This window comes from Crinia signifera, chromosome 3 (assembly GCF_055691185.1).
Source record: "Crinia signifera chromosome 3, ASM5569118v1, whole genome shotgun sequence".
NCBI classification, from domain to species: domain Eukaryota; kingdom Metazoa; phylum Chordata; class Amphibia; order Anura; family Myobatrachidae; genus Crinia; species Crinia signifera.
The window spans coordinates 140,025,608-140,035,156 of NC_139219.1; the positions used below are offsets into that span (position 1 = coordinate 140,025,608).

Below are 9,549 nucleotides of genomic sequence, written 5' to 3' on the forward strand. Positions count from 1 at the left end.
ACGCGGGATGATGACGTTTCAGCCTCGTTTTGGACTCTGAAAATTGCGGGGACCCATCGAACTCCTCGGATCCGGCCTCGTATTAGGTAAGTTCGGGGGGGGGGGGGGGTTTGGATCTCTAGGATCCGAACCCGCTCATCTCTAGTATACAATAGTTGACACAATACTCGGTTCCTGTTAAAAACTTTTTTAGGACACATACAATTAAATTTATATTAGCATAATAAATAAAATTTCTGTCCATTCATTCAACTTTTTAATTGGGCTGACAAGATTTCCAAAGAACAGGGAAAATATATTGATATTAATTATTGCTTTTATCAAAGATTTTGATGTGCAATATTAAAGCACTGTTCCAGCTGCTATTTCTAATGAACTTCACGATCAAACGAGAACTTGCTAATTAGTAAGTTAATGAGGACAAGTTTTTATAAATATTTAAGTCAGTAATTTTAACTTTCAAAGAAATCTTGAAACAGAGCGAGATCACAAGTTCTGACTAAAACAGCATTTTTCTGCCGTGCTGCTTTGAATGAAGTTGCATACAAAGCATTAAGGCCCTTATTCTGATTGATGCGGACTTTACCGCGTTCTTACGGATTGCGTCTTTACGGCGTCTGCGCATGCGTAGAGAACGCAACGCGCATGTGCCACGCCTTGACTCGGTACCAGTTCGGACAAAGACCGTCCAGAACTGTTCACCGCTATCATTCGGGAAATAGGGGCGTATTATGGGCGTCATGCGGAATGACACATGGGCGTAGTTTCAAAGTGGGCAAAACGGGGCGGAAACATGGGCGGACACGGGGGAGTACACTTATGTTGGGGGGCGTACATTCGGAAACCACTCCGAATGCACGCGATCAAAAAGGGCAGAAATGTGCGGTGTCCACAAGTGTACTATTGCTTTGCGGACACCACTCGTTCATGCGGTATGCGAACGTACGCCTAATGACTACAACCATTAACACCTGAACCCAATAGAATCTACTCCTTTACTCATTACTCACTAATAGGCCGCTTGTCAGTGCTTTAATTGAAACCATTGCTGCTTCAAGGAAACCTTAGTAATCCCCCACATATGCTGTACTTGTCCCACACTTAAAAACTGCTAACAATGGACATGACTGAATATTAATACTATCAATACACATGTGTATTCGACATGTACTCATGAAACCACACATTTTGGGTAAAGTAAACACATTTATTTATATTCATGTCACACTCAATGCCAGTGTGATGCAAAGACCATAAAATAATACATACAAACAATAAACAACATGGCAGGAATGCTGCAAAATAAATAATAATACAAAACATATATATTTGCACACAGATGGACTCCAGCACCTCCTATGTGCCACTGCACATGCAGCCAGTGGGAAATGAGGAGGCTGCTGGCCCTTCTACAGCAGGGCAAGCTGCACCTGAGCATTCAACAGCAGGGCACCCTACACCTGGCCCTTCTGCAGCAGGCCAACCTGCAGCTGGCTCATATGCACCATCAGCAGAATCATTTGGAACACAACCGGGGACTTCACAAGATAGTACCATGGCCATCACTTCAAGTACAGCTGACAGTAATGGCAGGCAAAAGAGGGCAACAGGGGAACCAACCACTAAGGACATATGAAGCAAGGGCTCATCTGGTTACCCTGAGCACGTGATTGGACACAAGAAGCTGACACACACAGCACAATGGAAGATTTGGGAACACATAACGGCGGAGATTAATGCAGCCACAAGTTCATTTCCGACCACGTTTGGCCTTGGTAGGCTCCTTGGCCTGTGCAGCAGCTCTTCGGGGACGGCCAGATGCTGGGGCAGGTGGAGCAGATGATGTGGAGGGGTTGGCTGGTCTACCCCTCCTGCCAGCAGGGAGTGTTTCCGGTGGTAATGCACCAGAAACGGATGACATTAGGACCCTGTTGCTGGTAATCAGCTCCACCATAAGCTCATTATGGTGGAGGAGGAGATCATTTTGGCGGGTGGCTTGCTCGGCCAGCACCTGAGCACTTGCAGCCATGGCCTGATGTGACTCAGCCATGGCCTGCATGCTCGCAGCCATGGACTGCTGGGTGCTGACCAAGCTCGCCAGGATCTCCTCGGTCCTACGCATCCGTTCTGATGCCAAGTCTCCCTGCTGGTTGATGTCCCCAAGCACCTGGGCCAAGGCGGCCAAATCGGCTTGGGCCGATGCCTGCTGCTGCACAGGCCTACCTCTGGGGCCAGGTGGCACGGACTCCTCCACCTCCTGAGCAGAGTCCTCACCAAGCGGTGGGGTGTCTGTGTGAAAAGATAAACACAATTAGGAGACATTCTACGATAATTACTTGCACAAGTTTATGGCATGACCAATATTTACCTTCCAGAAAAGACGCAAACACTTCAGCTGGGGCCTCGCTATCCATCGTGCTCACCCCCCTGATCTCCTCAACTGAGATACAGCTCTCCGCCATCTCCTCCAGGGGGGTGAGCTCTAGCCCTGATGGCATGGGGCCGGCCCCAGATGTCTGGCTGTGTTCCCACCGCTTGGTCATTTTCCTCTTCAGGTTGGTTTTGAAGTCCTGCCACCTGCAATGTAAGTTGACATATTAATACATGTCACTCCCAATGTTAGCTGTTGCAGCCATTGCTCTGTGCTACATATTACAACATGTGATTAATGTCCCATATATAATATTACATGCAACTATGATATCAACCGTTACAATACACATTCACAATCACCCTACTCTAACTCTCAAGGAAATAACATGGCAATAATGTATGTGTATCGTAACAACCTCATGTGCCATTTGCAAAATGCATATAAGCATCAATTCAATCATTACTTGGCTATTACTGGCCACATGTATCACAAAACAACTTGCCTCTTCTTCACCTGGTCCGTCTCACGAACTTGTGGCGCAACTGCATTAATCTCTGCCGTTATCTGTTCCCAAATCTTCCATCGGCGTGTGTGTGTCAGCTTCTCGGATGGACACTCTATCCAATCACGTGCTCGGGGAACCAGGATGGCAAGCTCCTGTGCTTCATATGCCTTATTTCTTGTAGTTGGTTCCTCTGTTGCCCTGGCTCGCCCCTTGCCACGTCCCTGGCCACGCCCCCTGGCACCAGTCGCTGCACTTGAAGTGCTGGCCATGCTACTACCTTGTGAAGTCCCCGGTTGTGTTCCAACCAATTCTGCTGATGGTGCATATGAGCCAGCTGCAGGTTGGCCTGCTGCAGAAGGGCCAGGTGTAGGTTGCCCTGCTGTAGAATGCTCAGGTGCAGCTTGCCCTGCTGTAGAAGGGCCAGCAGCCTCCTCATTACCCACTGGCCGCATGTGCAGTGGCACATAGGTGGTGCTGGAGTCCAGCTGGTCAAATAGTTGCTGCAGATCTGGGTCCACCTCTGGTTGTGATCCAGACATGTTAGCAACAACATTGTCACCTTCTAATACCCCTTTATATACTGTTTGTGTATCCTGTTTGGCGGACATCAGCGGCAGCTGCGTTCCGTGCGTGTGCGTACGTCGCTGTTTTTTCGCGCCGCATATGGTGGCTGAAATTCCATTGTGTAAAACCTGGCGAAAGTTCTACATGAAATACTGGTCACCAATGCTAACATTGCATAGAATCTTCTGATACACCTGTGACTATTGCACAATACACATGCTATTTTCTAGCATGACATGACATTTGATTCATGACTACTGTGGTATTGTGGCGTTTCATTGCAAGCTAAAAGTAGCCCAATCCCTTAGATAATCCAGGCCACAAATCATGCAATACTCATCTCTACTGTTATAGACCACGCATGTGACAGCCCTATAAATAGTGAGTTTAGTTTTGGGGGAAGTTCAATATAGGTGCTAATTATTATACCTTGGACAAGGGATCTTATGTGTTTGTTATATCTTCATTATTGTAGTTGATACTATCCCTGATGACTGGTGAGTACATTGATTTATGCTATCATGTGTTGGGGATTATTTCCTGTGTTGATGTATGATTTGTTTGCATATATAGATATATATCTATATATGATGTTGGAATTTATTCACATGTTTCAACATTTCAAGGAGCATGCAGGCAGGCAGGCAGGCAGGCAGGCAGGGCTGGTGTATAATGCTGGTTTCAGGATACCTGCAAGTGTGTGTATGTGTCTTTTACACATAAATGTACGCATACACATAGATGCATAGAGTAATTAATGCTAACTACAGCTATGCGTTGCTAAGCTATAGCACGCGTTGCTTGGCGGAGCGCGGCCTTATTGGATTTGCTAAGGGCATACACACTGTGTTTTATATATATCAGATTTGTTCATTGCCATACATCAACACTACGGTTTTGAAGGCATGCGAATTTGTCACCATTTGTGTTGGCGCAGAGACGCTGTTAATGTAAAAATGAACAATAAAGTTATTATCACAAATAACTGTGATCAACCAATGCCACCACCTGATTGGTTGATAGATGCCATTGTCAACATGGCGGAGACACGAAGGGCAGAACCCTTCACGCATGAGGAGCTGCGAGTTCTTGTCTCCGTCATGGAGACAAGGCTGGGCCGTGCAGGGCCCTTTATAACCAACAGGCACAAGCGGAGGGCCTATGCTGCGGCAGGGCGCCGAATTTACGCCCGCACTCGGGTGCGGAGGTCCCTCGGGCAGCTGGAGAGGCGGTGGTCGGACCTCCGCAGGCGCCAGCCCCAGCTGCTTCACCAACTCAGGGGCGAAATAGCTGAGTGTGAGTATTTTAGCTATGAAATTTCGCACTTACAACATAGCATATATAAACAATAAAATGTGTCTCATGATAAGTGGGTGTCCATGGGTTTAAAAGTCCATAGACTGTTATGTGTGCTTCTTCCTGGTTAACATGCAGTCATGTGGCTTTTATATGTAATGGCATAGCATTGAGGATTCTGATGCATACAATGTGCCAGATCTAATATGTGTTACACATTGATAAATGCCTGGGTTGTAATGTGTGAACAAATTACTACCAATCACATACTAATTTAAATGTCACTATTTGGAATCCATTAACAGTAAGGAGCTACTTTCCTGCATCGTTTGCCATCATTATCACCCTTCCATGTATGTCTTGTTATGGATTAATACATGTGCCCCAATGACCCCACATTGACCATGATGTTTTTTTCTAACACACAGCACGAGCCCAAGCACAACAGGCCCGGGAAGAGGCGGAGGCAGCCCTGGCACATGAGGAGGCCCAAGAGCCGGAGGAGGAGGTGTCGGAAATGGTGGAGGAGGAGGAAGTGGAGGAGGAGGAGATGGTGGAGGAGGAGGAAGTGGAGGAGGAGGAGATGGTGGTGGAGGAGGAGGAGGTGCGTGAGGAGGTGGTGGAGGAGGATGTGGAAGCGGAGTTGGTTGCGGAGGAGGAGGTGTTGGTGGCGGAGGAGGAGGTGGAGGAGGTGGTGGTGGTGGAGGAGGAGGAGGAGGAGGAGGAGTTGGAGGAGGAGGAGTTGGAGGAGGAGGAGTTGGAGGAGGAGGTTGTTGGTGGAGAGGAGCTTGCGGAGGAGGGGTCGGAGGAGGCCACGGTTGCCCCGGAGGAGTCAGATGACGATGGGGAGGAGGCGTGCCAGGCCCCGGAATATGAGCAGATCGGTATGTTAACATAATGCATCATTCATGAAGTAGTTGTACTGGTATTTGTTATGTAGCACTGTTGGTTAAAAAAATTTTTGCCATACTATTCATATAGACCCCAAAGTGGGTAGCTACAGATACAGGTACGGGTTAGATGGGGTGTCCAAGGCATCCCTTTCATCCAGGACACCTCTGAATTACACCGGTTTGTGGGATGGGTTGGAGGTCCATTTTGACTGCCACATAACCGTTGTAGTTAAACAGGATCCTGGAGTAAAGGGATGAGTGGATCATTTGTGGCTTAAATTCACCTGCTGCAAGCGTGGATTATGACCCATCAAATAGTGGAATCTATATTGTTGGTGAATGTTATTTATAAACTCTAGGATGTATGCTATAAATGGAGTATGGCCCGGCCTACCTTGGAATGGAGTCAGAAGTTGCCAGTGTCCCAGGAGCCTCCTCTACCTAAACACCCCCTGTACTTCAGTTTTTTTTTTGGCCGTCACAGAATTGTAGGTTGGTTTAGACAGAATTATGATTTTGAGGATGTGTACTGTGCATTCCTGACATTTGCATAACTCCCATGCCACGAACCATCACTGAACTTAGACTGAGCAGATTGTGACAAGTTCTTATTGACGGAGCCCATGACCTGCTTGTCATTGGTTAGTCATGGGTGGGTTGTGACTGAGAAGAAACAATATGACTGTTATGTCTTCTGCAGAGTAAAGTGTATAGGCCAAAAAATACAGTATGTAGTAAATAACTTAGCATGTATGTATATATGTGTCATATCTATTTATCTATGTGTGTCTCTATCTCTCTACATCATGGGTCCTCAAAGTGCGGCCCTCAAGATGTTGTGAAACTACAAATCCCGCCATGCCTTGCCACAGTTTTAACACTTCCTTATAGCAAAACTGTGGCAAGGCATGCTGGGATTTGTAGTTTCCCAACATCTGGAGGGCCGCAGTTTGAGGAGCCATGCTCTACATAGATATATATATATATATATATACACACATGTCACCTAGCATTTGTGCAATTTATGTCGCAGTATGTGAAATGTATGCAAGAATAACATGACTAATTGTTGCCCCTTTGACATGCCCACAGATGACACCACACCGGCAGATGAGGGTGTGCATGGGGCCCTCCGGCGACTGGAGCACCATCTGCGGCTGGCGCAAGCAGACCTGCAGGACCTGAAAGTCCTTCTTCTTTAATTTCTAATTTTATATTTTTTTATTTATGTTTATTGTGTCGTTAATAAAATTCTTTATGCAAGTTCACAGTTGTTGGTTTTATTTGCACTTTAAATAGTATATGTGTAGATTGTTTATAATCTTTTACACAGGGTGTAATACAAAGCATTGCACTTACATTGCTGTAAGGGTTAATGTGTGCAATGCATGTGTTAGGCATGCTTGTAAGGATATATTGGAATCTAATTGATTCCAATTCCAAATAAGCAGTTTTTTATGAGGATAGGTAATTGAATAAGTGGGTCATGTGATGTATTGCAGAAGATACTTCATAGTGGGTTGTTTGGCGTAAATCCTCCGCTTACGTGCGGTAGCACCGCTTGGCTCCCGTTCGGATGCGGTATTCCCGAGCATACTCTGTAATACTCTGTAATACCGTGCCGAATCGGAGTGTTTCTCCCGCACACGCATGATTTGTATGTCGTCCGTAAACACGCCCTGTTCTTAAAGAGTGAGTCCGTCCGAATGCGGAGGACACGTGGGCGTTTCTACGGACGATGGCCGCATGCGGCAAAACACCGTGGCGTGCGGACCGCTCCGTAAGAATGCGGGAATTTCCGCACAGATCAGAATAAGGGCCTAAGTCAGGGACTGAGGCAGAAGGGTGGGAAATACATAATAAATTACTTTCACCTTACATCACATTTTAAAGATAAGTTGTGAAGGCAGGTAGAACATGGATTGGCAATGCAAAATTGGTAATACCCTTTCACACCGCACTTGTTAAACGGTATATTGCCATTTTTTTCCCATTTTAAAACGTTTAAGGCAGTGGGAAAGCGCCAGAGTTGATTTACAGGTTAAAGATAACCGTTATTTCAAAATGTTTAAAAAGCAGAGTCCTACACGTTTCAGAGCCATTTTCTATGCAGTGAGAATGGCTCTGTTCTACCCGGTTAAAAACAAAAATGGCATGGGGTCCCCCCCCACTGCCGTAACCAGCACCAGGCTGAAGAGCCGGGGCTGGTATTAAAAATTTAGGAAACCCAACAAATAGGGCTCTGCTGATTTTTTAAAACCAGTCCCAGGCTCCAGGGCCGGGGCTGGTTCACAAAATATGGGGGACAAAATGACTAGGGGTCCCCCGTATTTTAAGAACCAGCCCAGGCCCAACCAGCCAGTAGGGTAATACCACAGCCGGGGGGAGACTTTTTATACAAGTCCCCACGGCCAAAGCATTCAGCCCTGTGACGGGTCAGCCTGGCCAGGGGTCCTGGGGGAGGGGGGACCCCCCAATAAATGGGTCCCCCCCTCCAGGACTTACCTGGCCAGGCTGAAGCCTGGTGCTGTCCCCAGTGACCCTGGAGCGGTGGTCACCCGGCCATTTCTGTGTAAAAAATAGATGAAAAACTATTGTATTATACTGTGGAACTATGAGTCCCAGCAAGCCTCCCCCACATGCTGGGACTTGGAGAACCACAAGTCCTGACATGCGGGGCATTAAAGGGCCCCTGATTTTTTCATACCAGCCCCGGCTCTTTCAGTCTGGTGCTGGTTACGGCATTGGGGGGACCCCACGACGTTTTTTTTTAAATCACCCCCCATCTTTACTATGGGTTAAATGGGTTTTTAAGGTGTGAATGTGACAAAAACGGCTTTTAAACAGTAAATTTACCGTTTAAAAGCTGCAGTGGGAAAGGGTCTTTATGGCTCTTAACCGTTTAAAAACCTGTTTTAAATAACGGGACATTACCCGTTTAGGCAGTGGGGAAGCGGTATTAGAAAAAAATAAAGCAGCATTTAATTAAAAAAAGATAAAAAAAAACCTCAAAACACTCTGATAAAGTATCACATTGAAATATAAACAATGCATGCAATTCTCTAGTTCTGCAATGGTGCCATGTCTCACTCTGTGTGTGTGTGTGTGTGTGTGTTTGTGTATGTGTGACATAGGACCTTATTCTGGTTCAGTCGCTTGAATGCGAATTTGCACCCTTGCGAGTGAACCAGATCCTGCCTTGCGAATGGTGGTAAGCTGGCCCACCATTCACAATGTGCATACGTTTGCACTGGTTGCGAATGGATGTTTTACATAAACATCCATACGCCACCTTCGGCGTAACACCCACATCATTTGATGGCCGCCGATCATCGAATGATGTAGAACGTGCACGCAGATCTAAGGTATCTCAGAGCAACCTTAGATCTGCATGCACATTCGGAGGGAAGTGGGCGGGCAGCTGACATCCGGTGATGTCAGCTGCCCACCTCCCGCCCCCGTGTCATCAGCCCATTACCAACGTTCAGCCGCCCGCCCCTCCATTTGTTGATTGTGTACGCACGCACCCACCCACCCAGTGCATGCACATGTGCAGAAATGCACATGCGCATACAGTAGCTAAAATATCGAATGCACACGGACCAGAATAAGGTCCATACTGTAGATGTCACTGTTGCATAGACAGTGCTGTCACGGCAGATATAGCCATCATAGGTGTCAGGGTCATTGGTTCTACCCAATTTAGGTTGACATGCTTTGGGCCGACCACTGGAGGTTGACAGGGCTAAGGTCGACAGGGTTGGAAGGTCGACACAAGCATTAGGTCGACTATGGGAAGGTTGATGGTCAAATGGTCCCGAATGTCAACACAGTTGACCTGGACATTGCCTAAGTGTACCAGGTCCCCTCACATGGCTCGCTGCGCTCAGCACACTATTTTTACTCTCCCACCACGC

The 9,549-nt window shown here is 46.9% G+C and overlaps 1 long non-coding RNA gene across 1 annotated transcript; it reads left to right on the forward strand.

Annotated features, from left to right (window-relative positions):
* Positions 1-5,524: 5,524 nt before the first annotated feature.
* On the forward strand, positions 5,525-6,900 carry LOC146062586 (uncharacterized). Its single transcript, XR_014471410.1, has 2 exons — positions 5,525-5,623; positions 6,725-6,900. It is a non-coding gene; the product is annotated as an uncharacterized LOC146062586 (long non-coding RNA).
* Positions 6,901-9,549: the final 2,649 nt, after the last annotated feature.